Here is a 17,519-nt window from a genome sequence, read left to right as displayed (position 1 = left end):
AATTTTGTTAATTTTTTTTGCAACAATTTTTTAAACTTTTTATAAAAGACTTTGTTTTATTAATACTAGACGTATGATTGATTTTCGTTTTATAAACTTTTCACAAACACCAAAAAAGGCAATTTAATTGCTTTTTGTTGTTTATTATTTTGTTTGCTAAATGCTTTTTAATTATATTAAAATTGCAATAATAGTTTTGTTATTTTAAGTTTGCCGCTTAAAATAAAACGCAAATTAAACTTTAATTAATTTCATATTATTTTTTCGCTATTTTAAGAGCCGCGTTTTTTTTTTTTTCGTTTTTCTACTCTGCTTTCTTTTTTCTTCTTTCAATATTTTCTATACAATTTTCTTTTTAAGAAATTATAATAATAAGAAAAAAACAAATAAAAATTTTTCTCTTTTCATTCCAACGTGTTTCTCTATCAAATTGTTTGTTGTTAACGTGACGACAGGTAGAGCAATACTAAATAATTCCAAGAAAATTTTAGAAGAAATTTTCTATAGGAATTCTCTTGGCACGTAACAACTCTCTTTTAAGGAAATAAATAGCTCTCAATTTCCTCTCATACCTTCGGTATTATCTTAACTCGACCCGAATGTTACAAATTATCTCTTCTCTCTCTCTCTCTCTCTGTGTGGTTTCGTGTTTTAATATTTTTGTTGTTGTGTCTGCTCAAAAAAATAAAATACTTGTTTAGTGAGGTGTTTTTCTGTTGTTGTTATACGTTTGGAGTGGTGTGTTTGTTGTTTGCCTCTGCCTATTTTGTTTATAAAAATTGTATTTTTTTTTTGCTTATTGCTGTTTTCATACGTAATTGTACTTAGTGACAGTGGTGGAGAAAATTATAGTACTTAGTCAAATAAAACAAAATCTTAAGTTCTTATACCCTACTGCATGTTAAGTTGCTGATATCTGATAAGACCATTAGAGGAAACCTACATACATGTACCGGATGCAACCGATTTGTTTAAAGCGGGCATAGGCCGAAAACATCAGAATATGTGTCCTTGTCCAGTGCGAGCATATAATGTAAAGAAGTTGGAAAAATGCCAAGGTAGCAGGTATGCTACCTTGACATTCGGGGCATGTTGCTTTAAAGAACTTTCCCCTTTGTCAAAATGATTTGTTTGAACCGAGCATTAGCCCACTGTCCCGTGCGACTACTATCTGTAACGTTCGATGCAGAATGCTCTCTATGGGATACACTTTAATTTAGAATTTCTTTTTGGCAAAGAATCCATATACTGTTAGAATGATGGAAAAATTGTCTCAGACCCCTCAGGGCATATTCCCTTGAAGAATTCCCATCTTGGTGTAATTGGAATCCGGATGGAAAGAGGAAGCAAAGATATGATGTTAGAAAGATGGAAAAATTGTCATAGTCAGCCCTACTTCTCAGGCCCCTCGGGGCATATTTCCTTGAAGAATCTTGATGTGATTGAAATCCGGGAGAAAAGAGGAGCTTAAATCTATCGGAATAACCTAGGGTTGAACCTGAGAAGCTGGTATCACTAAACCAGTAGACCGTAGGCCAAACTTTAGGACTTTGTCTTGGGCTGGTTATTGAACAGGTTACTTTGGGAGCACGTGCAGACTTAATGAATATATATCGAAGTGCTTTAAGTGAACACCTGCCGTGTGGGTCTTATTTTAAGCTGAGCTTCTGTGTCGCCCAATTGTGCTTCTTACATGCCGAAGGCAACTTCAGCATATGGAATTTCCGTTCCACTATACGTGCATTTTGCTCAAGTACTTGAGCTATCCAATCCTTGACCATTGTCGCCCCATTGTTTAGCTTCCGAAATTCAAAGAAATCAATTCCATTTATAACCATGCAGATGGGATGACCTCTGTTGAGTCGGCAACTGTTATTTATCACCAACTCATTTCCAACAGCCGGTAACAACAGATACCCCACAGTCACTCCTCTGTGGAGTATCTGTTGTTATCGGCGGCAGCTAAATTGTCGGTGAAATTTTTTTCCGAAATGCATGTGCAATTCCAATCTTTATCAGCGGTTACGTTTAAGCCGGCTTAGCTTTTTAGCTAAAAGAAGTCGGGGGTGGCGCTGTTTGCAAACCGATGTGAGCCGTTTCGCCTTGTATCTCTGCCAACCAGACATAGCATTGTGTATTCCATGCGAGTATTAACATGTCTTGCTCTAATCGCTAAGTCGCTAATTGTTGCCAAAGAATAAATTTGCAAATAACTTTAAACAACAACATTCGAGATAAGGGGTTCTATAAGTAATGACAACATCACTAGTTTTCCAAAACAATCTATATTAGTGTTCTTATATTTTATCCACCACTGTTTAATATCTACGTTATAAATTTTTATTGTTATTTTCTTGTTTTGTTTTCCATATATTTTTTGCAAAGTGTCTGCTTTTATAATTTTTTTTGCTATTTAGTTTATGTTTGTTTGTTTTTATCTTAACTTCTCGCTTATTTGAAGAAACAGCAACAACAACAAGGAATTGTTATAATTATACCCTACTCTAATATAATGAATGCGACCCAGAAGCATTTTTTCGAATTAGCAATTCCACCGGTATATGTGTTTAAAGAATTCTTCCAAATTCTATAAGGATTAGTCTATTAATGAATACAGATCACCAGAGACATTAGTAAAGTAGAGCACAATAGGCCTCACGGATTGCCAGGTGCATTTCATGGGATTTTATATAACTTACATCCTTTGAAATTAACTAACTATACTAGACGTCTTCCTCTGATGGTAACACAGATGGTGTAGGGTATTATGTGAAAGAGTAATCCGCGAACTTTCAAAATATTGATCAAAGAATCACAAAAATATATGTAAATATTCTTGTTGCTTATAAGATTCTAAAACGATCTCTCTATCTCCGACCTCCTGTTTTACTCTCTAATAAAGTCACGAAAGCGCCTAAAATTCTATAACATTAAGTTCATTTAATTTCTAATCCAGAGCTTTTGGCTCAATAACTTGACATGTAAAAATTATTTTAAAAATTGTTTAACTATATTTATATATCTCGATGATTGTATGTTTAAGTGAGTGTGTTCATTTGCATTTTTCTCTGTTTATTTTGTTAGAAAAGTCGATGTGCGACAATTCTAGAAAAATTTCCAACTACAAACAAGAAGTATGATATCAATAATACATTGTAATTGAATTGTTTATCTTTCTGTCTGTCATTATATTGTTGCTGCTAAAATGCAAAACTATTTTTTTTTCTAATTTAAAAATTTCACAATTTTATTAAATTCAAATTAAATGAAGATGAAATCATTTACACAACTTAATGTAATTAGAAAAATTAAGAAGTTTTCAATGAGATAAGACCAATTAGAAAATGTTTCAAATATTTATAAAAAGATCAAAGTGATTGTGAGGATCTGCTAAAGAGTTAAAGATATGGGGAATTTCGTGTCAAGTGAACCAATTTTAAAAATTGATGTCCGATTCTGAAATTTGCACCAAGATAAGTACTAAAGGATAGTAGGTTGAACACACATTTTCAGCTTTATCGTTCAAGAACTGCGGGAGTCAGAAGGGGTCAAAGTTGGACATTTTTGGACATAGAGGGTTTTATGTCTGTAACTTTTCACCTATAGGTCTTAGTAAAAAAAAACAGTTCAGAAAGCTATTTCTGATATCTGATATCTTACCAAATGCTAATACAAGGTTGGCCGTACTGAATATAAACCAGTTCTGTGGCGTCACCATTAGCGGCTTTTAAGAAACAAATACACAACTCTTGTTTTAAATCAGGTCTCAGCAGCATACATGCTCAATTGCTATGACCTAATATGGATCCTTATAGAACATATTATATATTAGGGGCTTAGCGGATCTCTTTTGAGTGCTCTGTTATCAGTTCTTACTAGACATTCCAAGTTTGGAAATCATTCAAGTCGCATTGGTATTTCATACAGTGACTTCTGTATGACCTGTCAAATCAAAGAGGAGAAGGAGACAATTACTCATTATGTGTGTAATTGCTCGGCTCTTAATAGACCCCCGATTCTTCTATTCTTACTATTTCTCCCTTCTTGCTCCTTCTCTCGATTCTTTACAGACATTATAAAGGGACCTAAAAAAAAAAGCTTTACTCCTGGTAGTAAGCAGTCCAATGAATTCTTGTAAATTTCTTCAAAATAGTTTTTTTGAGTTGGGTTACATTTTGATTTGAAAGTATTTCATTTTGGTTAGAGATTTCATATTGATCTCAATATTTAAGTGTTATTTTTATGATTTTCGAACAACGTTCTTTTCACTTTCACGGTACCCAGGACGATGTTTTCGTATTAATTTTTGCGCTTATTGTCTTTTACTATTTGAGTTATCAGCCCGAATGTGTTCCCATGATCTTAGGTTTTCCCAATACAATGAACGTTTATCGTTCAGATTGTTTACATATGTACAATATTTTTGCTAATAATCGATGCGATCGCAACATTCGATTTGCGGCAAATTTCAGTTTTCGTTGATGCTCATTAATAATGCAAATTTGTTTAACAAAAAACTTATAACTGAAATAACTCAACTCAATTGCACGTGCTTTTTAAGTTAACAATTTAATGAGAAAAGCTTGTTACTGCATAACAAAATTATCAAATAAATTTATGTAGTTTGTGACTTAATCCGGAAAGTTCAAAACTGTATAGCCATTTCTAACCTTACTTTATAGAAATTATTCGACAGTTTCTAATGTGACGAAATTGAAGTTTTAGAATTGCACGATCAATATGATTTTCTCAAAAGATCGCAGAATGTATTTAATCTACACAACCATCAAATATAAAATCCCTTTCAATTATAATCTTTAAATAATTGATCGAACTAAACTAATTTCGATCAAGCTAAAACTATGAATTAAAATAATCCGAAAAATCAACCTAAACAACGACTGAAAGGATAAAAATTGGGGGCCTAATATCGATATAAAATTTCATAACAAAAGACCTGCAATATGCTTTTACAAAGTTTTCAGTTAACATTTGAGAATGTTCCTAATCTAAGCAGATTTTAACACACTTTTACAAGATCAACTCTACAGTCATTTTTTAAAACAGATCCTTAGGATCTTGGAATATCTTTTATCAAAATATATGAAAATAAATTGTAAATTTAAATTTTTATTAACATTTTCGTTTTGGAAAACATTTGGAGTTTTTTTTTTTTTTTTTTTGAAAACCTTCATTTTAAATTGTTTTTAAAACTTACCAACTAATTTTGTAAAGTCATGTAAAATAGTAAAAATAGATTGCTTGTACATACCTGAAAAGAGAGAAGAGGTAAAAATAGATTAGAAATTATATCTAGTTCAATTAATTAGTTATAATAGATAGTTTTTTAGATTGGTTAAATTAGATAGTGTAGATTACAAAATTGTCAATATCGGGTAAAGACAAAGAAGATCTTCTTTACACAATATCCGGCGAGTGCGATCGCATACTAGAGACAGACATTTTACGGAAACTTTAAGACACTTATGTTTGAGCTAAACATTATACCAAATATCCATAGGAGGCAGACCTAACTCTGATCCTACTCCAAGATCTATGTAATATTTTTGCTATTTTCAGTATACTTCAATAGAACAACTTTAAAACTCAGATCTCACTTTATAAGGGCAATCTGATCGTACAGGATCACTATATAAAGTCTACACACAAAAAAGAATAAAATTCTTCATACTCAAAACGTTTTCAGAGGTACTAAAAGTATGGTTTTTCTGATACAAAGTTTAAAATACTTCAATCAAGTGCGAAGAATATCATTTAATTTTTTTGGACTCATAGTGATCTTATTTACTTATTTAGGGATATTTTGGATTCAAATATATAGTTAATTTGATTTGAAATGAAATCCCAAAATAGGCATGATTTGAACTCAATTCGTACTTGATTTTAGAATTTAAAACGATTCAGTCAAAATTACAAAAACAGAATTTTATATTGATTTATTGCACAAATATTCTTAACGAAATGAGAATTACAAGTTAGAATGCATGTAATTTTTGAATTCAGTTAGAAATATGATTGAATTAATTATGAAAGGGTTTAAACAAATGTTTTCAGTGAGTGAGATACTACAGAAATAGATTTTCATATTTAGTTAAATAATGTGATTTTTCTTTCTGTGTATAACTATTCTGTATAATGCTAGTGAAAGACAATTTGATTTCCCTTAGACTTCACTGATTATTATTTCGATTCGAAAGATAAAGTTTTCGAAACACAATGTATTAAACATATGTTTTCATTCGAATCGAGTTACAGAGTAACCTTGTAAGATATTGGATTGTAATTTTGATAAAATCCTGTCAATGACAAGGAAAGTGTTAAAGAGTTTCATTGTTCTTTCTGCATGCTCTACGTTTGATTCCCTTCATCTTATTTTGTTGTGACTGACGTAGTATTTAGAATTTAAAAATACCTTAGATATTACGTAACTAATGTCATATCTATTGTCTATTCTTAATACCTCGAAAACATGACTAATATTTTTTTTTATAAATTCAGGGTAGTGTCTCTCTATATTAAAGAATTTAGCAAAGATAAACTGACTAATTTGTATATTTCAATGAAATGAAAATGATTTTCATGAAATCAACCTGAGTCCATATTGATGACTATAACTTTTTAAAATTATTTCACAACTTTGTAAAATATATTAAGATGAAGTAGATTCAGTACTTTTTTTACTGTTTAAAAAGTACTTTTTACCACATCTTACAAATTCAAGGACTATAAAAGTACTTTCTATCGCAATTCAAATTGTATGTAAAAGTACTTTTTTTAGGTCACGTTTTAAACGTTCTCTTGCAAAAAAGTACTTTTCGCAGCAATTTAAAAGAAGGAGCTTTTTATGTTATCAGAAATTTTGTAACGCAAAGTTATAATAGTTCAAATTAATGTTTTATAAATCGACTTGCGAATAATCGAACAATCGACTTTTAATCGTCTATGAAAAAAGTCGACTTTGTAAATAAAAGTCGGAAAGTGAAAAAATCGAAAAAAGTCGAAGATGCTTGAAAAAGCATCAAATCAAAAATTCAAAAAATCGGAAAAAGTCGAAATAAGTCGGAAAAACTTGAAAAGTCGACTATTTATAAAATACTTAAAGACGACTTTTAGATAAATAAAAAAAGTAGAAAAATCGACTTTTCATAAAATTAAAAAAGTCGAAAAGTCGACTTTTCGTTTCAACTATAGAATGCTAGTTCAAATTAAAAAAAATAATAATTAGATTTTTTAATAAACATAAGTACAAACTTCAATTTTGTAGAATTTTTTTGGTACAAAAAGTGATATTTTTCCATACCGTTAAACAACTTAAACCAATTAATTCCTTAAAGATGCTTGCGTTCTATATTTAAACTAAATAATTTATGGCGTGATTTTTAGGTTATGTAAATACAAAACAATATAAATTTTAGAACATTTAGCAAAATAAATTAATATTTCCAACACGTGTATGCAAAAAAAAAAAACAGCAAAATAATAATAATATAAAAAAAACTTACCATCTTTGGTGTCAACACTAGCACGACGCGGCTGTTGCTTTTCTCTGACCATTTGGAAAACATTAATTTTTTAAACACAAATTTTAAAATAATTAAAATAATTAGCAATTTTTCTTTTTTAACAAAAAACACACCACTTTTGGCAAAATAAAATTAATTATTTTGTAAATTTTTACAGATAAAACTTAAAAACAAATCTTTTCTTTTATGTTTTTTTAGTAAATTTTATTCAATAAACACAAACTTCACATAAACGTGCTACGCAAAAAAAACTCAACTAAAAACTGAATGAAAGAAATTTGTAACAAAAAAAAAAAATAAAAATAAACAACAAATTGAAAATTTGTTTATGGAATAATACCCACGAAACTACACACTTCCAATGGAAACACAATGAATGGTAACAACCAAACACTTGAAGCGCCACTAACAGAAAAAAACAAAATAAAAATATTAAAATTATAAAAAAATATCCACTGAAAAAACAAAAACAACAACAACACTAAATATTACTCAAAAATGTACTGAACGAACAGTAGATGAAATAAATAAAAAAAAAATAATAAACAACAAAACTACAGGGGAGAATCATGTGTAATATATATATATATATATAGAATAAAACAACAAACATAAGAAAATGTCAATAATATAGGAAAAAATAAATATATATAAAAAATTTTTTGCAAAGTTTTGTGTAATTAAAATGATATAAATAAAGGGAAAGAAGTGAGTAAAAGAGACAAGAGAGCATATTATAAAAATAACATGAGAGTGTAAACAAAACAAACTGTTAAAATAGAGATGAAAAACAACGAAATTGAGCATAACTCTGCTCGAAACTCTGAGAAATAAAGAAATTTATTATAATCACACGATGTTTATACAAACAGTATACGATGTTTAACTTCGTTTGTTATGTTTAATGTTTTCGTGGATGAACGATTGATGACGATGTTAAGAAATGTTTTTGATTGGTGAACGATTGGTGTTAACGATTTCTTTCGTATTTTATGAGTAGTTTAGTGAAGAGCATAAGTTAGTGGTGAATGTTTTATTGTCATCACTAACGAGTAGCACGAATAAGTGTTGAGTATTTTAAAATGTTGTATTCGGATTTAAGTAAAGTTAGTAGTTGGATTTAGCTTTTTGCGTCTTGTTTAAAGTGAACTCTATTTTTTCCTCTCTGTTTTTTTTTTGTGTTTGTAAAATTGTGTTGTTTTTACTACAGAAAGAAAAATATTAAAAATAACGTCGCAATTTTCTGGGCAAAATGTAATTGTGGCGATTTTTTTCCGAAAGATTTCCAAGTGAAGTGAAGCGTTTTTCTTTAAAAAGAAATAAATGTTTATTTTATAAACTAACTAACTAGCTGACTAACTAACTAACTAACTAACTAACTAACTGATTAACTAACGCGCAACCAACTAACACAACCCTGTGGTGGCGCGTTCATTAGTAGCGCCTAGAAATAAATCTATCGTAAGGGGAACAGTCCCCTGTGATTATTGGGCTTTAGGTTAGACTGAACACAGGTGGACAAATATCATCTCCCATAGAATATCGATACTGCTCTAGTCCACACGGACGGAGGATATCACTAGGATTCTCTTGTCCTTACGGGTAAAATTTGAGGTACCAAAGGGAACCGTCCCTTACCAAAGGGAACCGTCAAAGTTAATAGATGGCTGTGCTTTAAACGATTCGAATCTCAGGAATCTCAAATATCGCCACTTGTGGAATATCTAGACTGCTCTAGTCCAGCATGGCAGAGGATATGACCAGGACTCTCTTGAATTTTAGTAAGAACTCGATTGGAATCGAATCTCAGTTGATGAAATATCACCACTTGTGGAATATCTAGACTGCTGTAGTCCAGCATGGCAGATGATATGACTAGGACTCTCTTGCCTTTTAGTAAAAACTCAATTGAATTCCTCACAGTTAAATTCACTGGACATTGATTCAACATGTTTGTCGCAAGGTATGAGGTGCCCCGGTTATAGCTATTGCATGAGTTGTATGGATGAGAATGAAGTGGAATCGGTACAAATCCATATATATGACTCTCCCGCCTTTGTATGAAGCTCTTTTATCTACAATCTAGACATTTTCAGAGATACGTAGTACGAAATACTGGCTGGTCTCCCCGGGACCGCAGTCAACGAAATCAGGGTTATCAGAATGGTTCACAAAGCCTCTGAGTGAATACTCTAACTAGCAAGCAACCCTCGTAATCGACTTAACCTATGAACTAATTCGACAAGATAGTCATGACAACATCCAAGTAAGTTTTTTTCGTTCATTGAAATAAAAATAAAAGCATTTCTCTTCAAAAATTTTTAAAACTTCGCACACACACACACACACACACACACACATGTAAAGGTTACTCCTGAAAGAACTAGAATTGATCCCAAACTTATCATCAAATATATAAAAAAACCTTTTCTATTAAACGTTGTGTTGGCGAGGACCACGTAATTCATCCATGAATTCTTCAGACTAATCTTAAAACTACTCCCTTCCTAACATTTTTGGAGTACATGATATGCAACATAGTTCTATATTACAAATATATAAAAATTGTCAATGTCTGCATTAAAAAGGACTAAACTTATACACCCCTATCACCAATCAAGATTTAACGTGAAATATGTTTCCTTTTTCACTTGTTTCTTTCATTATTTATTTTTTGTCGTGAAAAATTCTCCTGTTGTGAAATTTTTTGGTTGAATTTTGTAAACATTGAAAAGCTGTTGCATACAAAATCGACTACTGTGAATGAATTGTTCACAACATGTTCACGATAGCAATTTTCTCTTCTCTTTTTTGAATCGACGTTTTCCGAGTTTCAACCTTTGAACTTTTTAAACCAGATGTTTATCAAGTGATTAAAAATCTATAAATTTTCTGAGTTTTCTTAAATTTATTTTAAAGACTTGTAACTTTATAACCCAACATGTTTTTCACTTGTTATACTTTCACACCTTCTCAGTTTTCACATTTTATAGGCTTAACTTACTACCTTTGTTGGCTCCCTTAAAAAAAAGTATTTAATCATGTCATTTCAATCTCATCAACATCGTTACTAATAAAATTTATTTATTTATTTTATTTTTTTTTTTTTAAATAATAGAAAATCCCCATTTAAATTTTATTACATCATAAATTATCGGTTCAAAATATTTACTATTTTTCTTTTGTTTTCAATTTTTTTTTTTATTTGTTCCGCCGATTTTCTAATCTTATCAACTGGGTTGGTTGGCTAAAGACAATCGGTTTTTTGTTTCTTTATTTTATTTCTATTGTTGAAATTTTTTAATAACAAACTAATACCAGCAACTGTCAATTGAAAATTTGTTGTATTATTTTGTGTTTTAGGCCAAAGTGTCATAAATTATTATGCGTTGTCAGCAAATTTCTTTTCTTTTTTTTCATATATTTCGATTACTATTTGATTTGATTAAATTATAGAAAATTGAACAACAACGACGACGACGACACTTTAAGTGGCAACAACTAAAAACTAATTTAATGGTAAATAATTCTAAAAGAAAGAGGGGTAAAAATTCTAAGAAATTTAACCTGAACAACTTAATGGTAATGTAGTTACAGACGATGTTGACAAATATTGATTACTAGTGTTGTTTGTTGTTGCTGTTGTTGCTGTTGTTATTGTTTTATTGCTGGTCATATAACAAGTTAATAATAATTTAATCATTATTTATTTAGGTTTTAGTTTTGTAAATAAATAATAATAACTCGAGTAATGTTTGTAGACGATGACAATTATTGTATTGTTGTAATAAAATAACAACAAGTGTGTAATAGATTTCAAGTGCTTTTAATTTATAAACAAATATAATTATTTTTATTTTCTAACAGACTGTCTCATTAATTTATTATTAATTTACAGGAAAGATTATACTATAATCTGCTAGGGAATAGAGGGAAGTGATAGACAATCAGTTCATCAGGAATGAATTAAAGCGAATGGTGAAGAAGGTGAGTGATAGCATATCTGATCCCAAAAATAAGCTTTATAGAAAAAATAGGTAAACGTTGAACGCCTGTACACTCTGAAATGCTGTGAAGGTCTTCCAAAAGAATGACATTTATCACCACTTCAAAAGTTGCAATAAGTAAATTTGTTTACCTTCTATGGAAGTGATGCTTAATGACTTCCAAAGAAGCGAATATAATCCATTTTTTTAATAGAATATATATTTTTTTGTAAATTTAAATGAAACCAATAAAAATTACTTTCTTAGAATGACTTCAGATGTAGTAAATTTGGAATAAAATAAATCACTTCTTCAGGTGATTTCAGTACTTCCATAGAGTAAATTTTTCATTTTTTTGGAAGTTCTTTTTTTTTGGGGGGAATATAGGATTCATTGTTAAAAAGGATCCGCTTTTTCGAAGATCTATAAGCTTAAATCAAACCAAAGTTAAGTAAAACCTCACTTGAAGGAATATCTTAGCAAAATAGTGCGGGTAAGTATAACAAGGACATTCCGAAGACAGATTTTTCGAAAAATCACCCTCTAAGGAAGTCTTAAAAGAAACGCCAACAAACAAGCAAGAAGAAAGACGAAAGTGTATACTACCTAAAGCAATTCTCGACAACAATCCAGAAATACTCTATTCACTCTGTTTCTGTTCAGCAACAGCATCTATATAGAGACGTATTCGGTGAACCAAAATTACAAACAACTTCAACATGAACTTAGTCATTACTTCCCAGCAAAAAAAAATTCAAATTTTATAAAAAGAATAGTTATAGATAATATAGTTATTTAATACATTACCTGGTAATGAGTGGTTAATTGTTTTTTAATGGGATTTATAGCTAATTATCTAGAGAATCAATCCAACTATCTAAAGCATATATCCAACTTTTGTGGTTCGAATCATAGTTGACATCACTTTTTGTTAATGGAGCATTGAGTAAGCGGAAAGACTAATAAATACAAAAAAAAACTGTAGAACCAGGTTTAATCCCGGGAAGGTAGGGTAAACACATTTGTAACCAGTTATTTTTTTAACCTTGTCGAACAAAAATAATTAGTTATTCACCCTAAAAGTATGTAGTTCCGCATTGCTTATGTGCCTGCTTACCGGGTAAGTAAACTTTTTTCTGGGTTTCTTTAAATGTGTAAGGAATCATTAGAGATTTTTTCATATTCCCAACAAACTGGAGGTACTGACAGCTTTTTCCCCCGAATTTACAAAGACGAAATATTCAAATCCTATAAGCGAACCATGATTGAGGTCACCGATATACATAAGTCGCCTACCAATGTTCTGATCTTAATTTTTTGAAATAGTATTGTTCTACTACTTTTTTAAAAATTTTAAAATTAAATTGAAAAAAATTAAAAGTAATTTTTTAAAAAAGTAGTATTTTAATACTTTTTATAAAACGTGGTAACAATACTCAAAATAGAAATTAATAAGTTTTAAAGTAGATTTTTTTTAAAAAAAAGTTAAATTTTAAAAATTGTAGTCACAAAATGTTTTAAAGTAAAATTTTCATTTAAACATTTTTTTTATATAGTAGTATATTTCTCCATTTTTAAAAAATTATAAAAGGGTTCAAAAAAGAGGATTATATGTTTTTTTAAAAGCAAGTAGGAAAGTATATATGGCAGCCTACACCATTGAGTATGTTAAAAATGTGGATTATTTTTAAAATATAATAGAACATTTAAGTTGTTTACCTCAATTCCGAAATATTTTAACATTTCGTTGAAAAAAGAGATTTTCTACTGAGGCAAAGGTAAATATGGACCTACTTTTACAAATTTTGATGCTTAGCTTTTCGTTTACATTTGAGGAATGAATGCTGGATTTCATCGTGATACTTGTGTTTATAAGTGAATTATTGACCTTTAAGTCCTTTTCTGAAGGAGACATTGTACGGGGCCTAGCATCAAATAAAGGCCGATAATTACGAAAATCGGCAGTATTATCAAGACGTATATAGTACTATGTTTTGCCGACTTTTTGTAGAGATACTACAATATTTTACATAATTATTAACTCAAAAGCCCTTTTTTGGGGGTAGGGTTGTATGGGGGATAAATTTCATCAAAATATCTTAAAAAATGCGACCTATGTCTTGCGCTTAAGGTTTACATGGACAGCCAACTGGACAGACAGACGGACATGGCTTAATCGATTCAGAAAGTCATTCTGTGTAGGGTTCGACTTTCGAATAATCGAATAATCGACTTTTTGTTGAAAAAAGTTGAAAAGTCATAGTCGACTATTTTTTTTTTTCATAGTCGAGTTTATGGTCTGTGAAAAAAGTCGACTTTGTTAATAAAAGTCGAAAAGTCTGAAAGTCTATAAGTCTTAAAAGGTCGATAAGTCGAATAAAGTCGAAGAAAGTCGAAAAGTAGTAAAAAGTCGAAAAAAATCGAAAAAGTCGAAAACTCGAAAATTGACGTAACAAGCCAAAACTAGTCGAAAATTTAAAAAAGTGGAAAGAAAGTCAAAATCTCTTCAATAGTCGGAAAAACTTGAAAAAAGTAAAAAAAATAGTTGACTTTACATAAAATGCAAAAAGTCGCAAAAGTCGATCGGAATACTTTAATGTGGGTGTAGGACCAATATTTTTGTGTATTACAAACATCAGTCGAAAAGTCTGAAAGTCGAAAAAGGTCGATAAGTCGAATAAAGTCGAAAAAAGTCGAAAACTCGAAAATGAAGCAACAAGTCAAAAAAAGTCGAAAATATTAAAAAAGTCAAAATCTCTTAACTAGTCGGAAAAACTCGAAAAAAATCAAAAAATCGACTTTTCATAAAATGAAAAAAGTCTTAAAGTCGACTTTTAACTAAATGAAAAAAGTCGAAAAGTCGACTTTTCGTTTCAACTATAGAACTCTAATTCTGTGTCGATCGGAATACTTTAAGGTGGGTGTAGGACCAATATTTTTGTGTATTACAAACATCAGCACAAACGTATGTATAATATAATACCATGTGGTGGTGTAGGGTATAGAAATTTCCTTAAATAGTACTTTATTAGAGAATAAAAATCACTAATATTTTACTTCTTAAATATCAACAGTTTTCTTTTCACAAATTTGTATTCCATTTCCCCCCTCTATATTTTTTTACATCAATAAGACTTTAATAAACTCTTTAAGCTGTTTAATCAAATGTCATCACTAAATAAAACACAAAAAATTATTTAACACATATATATGTAATATATATAAGTACGAAATCTTAAATAAATTAACTGTGATTGTAAACATACAAATTATTTCATCTACAAGGTGTCTGTCTGTCTGTCAGTTAAGTGTAACACATTATAACAGCCGGATGCTTAAATACACCAACAGACAGACAGACAGACAAATAAAATCCAACAAAAACGTAAATATATAAGTTCTTACGAATTAATGAATGAATGAACGAATAAATTGCTTATAGATGACGTTAAATAATCATGTAAAAGTATGTTTGTATATAAAATTTTATGACGGATTTTACCAGCTTAATGTTAAATTATCACACCTTTTGCGTTTATTTGCCACAACGTCTGATGTGAAATTCTTGAGTAAATTTATCTTGTCACTCCATCATTCTGACAACAGCCAGTTAAAACACTTTGAATGCCTTTTCTTAGTTTTATTCGTAAGTGTTTTAAGAGTTTATAATATGACTATATGAGTGTCTGTCTGTCTGTCCGTCTGTACATTTTAAAGTTTTCCCCAACAAATTACATTTTAATTGACTCTCATATGTATTTATGGTTGTTTTCTTATTTATTGGCAAGAGTTTTTTTTATGTTGTAATTTTCATGAAAATATTTTTGAAATTATACATCATTAGAGATTGATTGAGATTCGAAGAGGGAATTGTATTGAAGTACATATTTACAATAGTTTTTGAAATACTTAATATGTGAAGAATAAATGTGGAACAAGTTTTTTGAAAACAAGAGTTATTGAAATATTAATTTAAAATGAATTTTCTTAACATTTTCTTAAAAAAAACAATTTTTTGAAATAGTAATAGTTTACTACTTTTTGAAAAAGTAGTATGTATTTTACTTTTTTCAAAAATTATTAAAATTAAAATTACAGAAACTTTTGAAATATAAGTTTATAATTACAAAAAGAAGTTTGTTTCTTAAAAATTATGTGAATTAAAATAGTAGCATTTTACTACTTTTTTAAAAATGTTTTCAATCAAATAAAAAAGTTTTTTATGTAAAAATAACAAAGGACTTTTTTTTTAAATAGTAAATTTAAAAAATACAAATTTCCCCCAAACTCAACATTTAACAAAAAAGTACTATATATAAAGTACTTTTTTTAAATTTTCTTAAAATATTTATTATACAAAATAACATCCATTATATTGAAAACCAATTTATTTTTTTTATTACTTTACCCTTTCATGACTTGACATTTATCTGCATATGATATAAATTTTTAATATTAATATTTTTCCATGAATAAACTTCACTCTTCTGACGCATTTAACTTTGTATTGCCACCAACCGAAAACCAAACTCATCTAAGAAAGTTTCAAATTTAACAATGACGTCAATTGCACAATGGTGAAAACCTTCAAAACCGATTAAATTGTGTTATGCAAACAACAACAATTTGTTATTGCTGCTGTTATTGTTGTCCTCGTAGAAAATAATAAAAATGAAACAGAAGAAAAAAACAACACTTAAACTCAAACAACCTTAAACAAAAAAATCCTTCAACTTACCACACAAAACATTGAGACTGAGAAAACCCACACTATTGCTGTGACATAAAATCATTTTAACAGCAGACACCTTGAACAAATTCGATTTACATGTTTTCTTAGCTTTTAATACTTCAACAACCTCTTAAAGTCCTTTTAAATTCACCCTCCCTTGCTGCAAAACATTAAACACATTTCAAAACAACTAATCTTTAATAACGTTTAAGTTTTAAAAAATAACAAAAAAAAAAAAAATACTTTTCAAATACATATTCCCCAAAAAATACAAAAATAAACTGTAAGATACTTTTCATAACCACATTCATAATCCTGTTTTGTAAAAGTTAAACCAAAATGTATAGAACATTTTCGTTGACAAACCGTTATGATTCCTTTATTTAAAAAAAAAATGTAAAAAAAAAAACGACGACAAAGACTAAACAAAACTGCTGCTCTACTAAAATAAATTTAAGTTACATGGCGTTGAGTGAAAGACTGAACGGTAAATTCAAGTGGAAAAAAAATCTTTCGAAAAATATATCAGCAGAGTAACTACTTTTTCTTGGTCGATACATGGTTCAAATGAATGAAAAATATTTATATGACTGAATGGTGAACGTTTCAGGGATTTAAAGGAAGGCGATTTTTTATTAAGACTAGAACTCAACTAGACATAAACTCCATCTAATCTAGATCTGAACTATAACCTACCTAGAAGTGAACTAGAAGTGAATTAGAAATGAACTAGAACTTAGCTAGAACTGAACTAGAACTGAACTAGAACTGAACTAGAACTGAACTAGAACTGAACTAGAACTGAACTAGAACTGAACTAGAACTGAACTAGAACTGAACTAGAACTGAACTAGAACTGAACTAGAACTGAACTAGAACTGAACTAGAACTGAACTAGAACTGAACTAGAACTGAACTAGAACTGAACTAGAACTGAACTAGAACTGAACTAGAACTGAACTAGAACTGAACTAGAACTGAACTAGAACTGAACTAGAACTGAACTAGAACTGAACTAGAACTGAACTGAACTAGAACTAAACTAGAACTGAACTAATTTGAACTAGAACTGAACTAGAACTGAACTGAACTAGAACTGAACTAGAACTGAACTAGAACTGAACTAAAACTGAACTAGAATTAAACTAAACCTGAACTAGAACTGAAGTAGAACTGAACTAGAACTGAACTAGAACTGAACTAGAACTGAACTAGAACTGAACTAGAACTGAACTAGAACTGAACTAGAACTGAACT

At 29.7% G+C, this 17,519-nt stretch overlaps 1 protein-coding gene and 1 long non-coding RNA gene across 5 annotated transcripts in view; both read right to left on the bottom strand.

The window, feature by feature from the left end:
- The window catches only part of LOC111685585, a 241,827-nt gene that overhangs the window by 89,584 nt on the left and 134,724 nt on the right, over window positions 1-17,519 (bottom strand). The gene's annotated exons all lie outside the window — the stretch shown is intronic.
- LOC124419053 lies at window positions 336-7,620 on the bottom strand. The gene is made up of 2 exons (XR_006940362.1): window positions 7,524-7,620; window positions 336-5,272 (listed from the first exon to the last, which is right to left on the bottom strand). It is a non-coding gene; the product is annotated as an uncharacterized LOC124419053 (long non-coding RNA).

This window comes from Lucilia cuprina, chromosome 3 (genome assembly GCF_022045245.1).
Source record: "Lucilia cuprina isolate Lc7/37 chromosome 3, ASM2204524v1, whole genome shotgun sequence".
Lineage (NCBI taxonomy): Eukaryota > Metazoa > Arthropoda > Insecta > Diptera > Calliphoridae > Lucilia > Lucilia cuprina.
The sequence above is the reverse complement of the archived record's forward strand: the minus strand, read 5'-3'. Positions and strand labels throughout refer to the sequence as shown.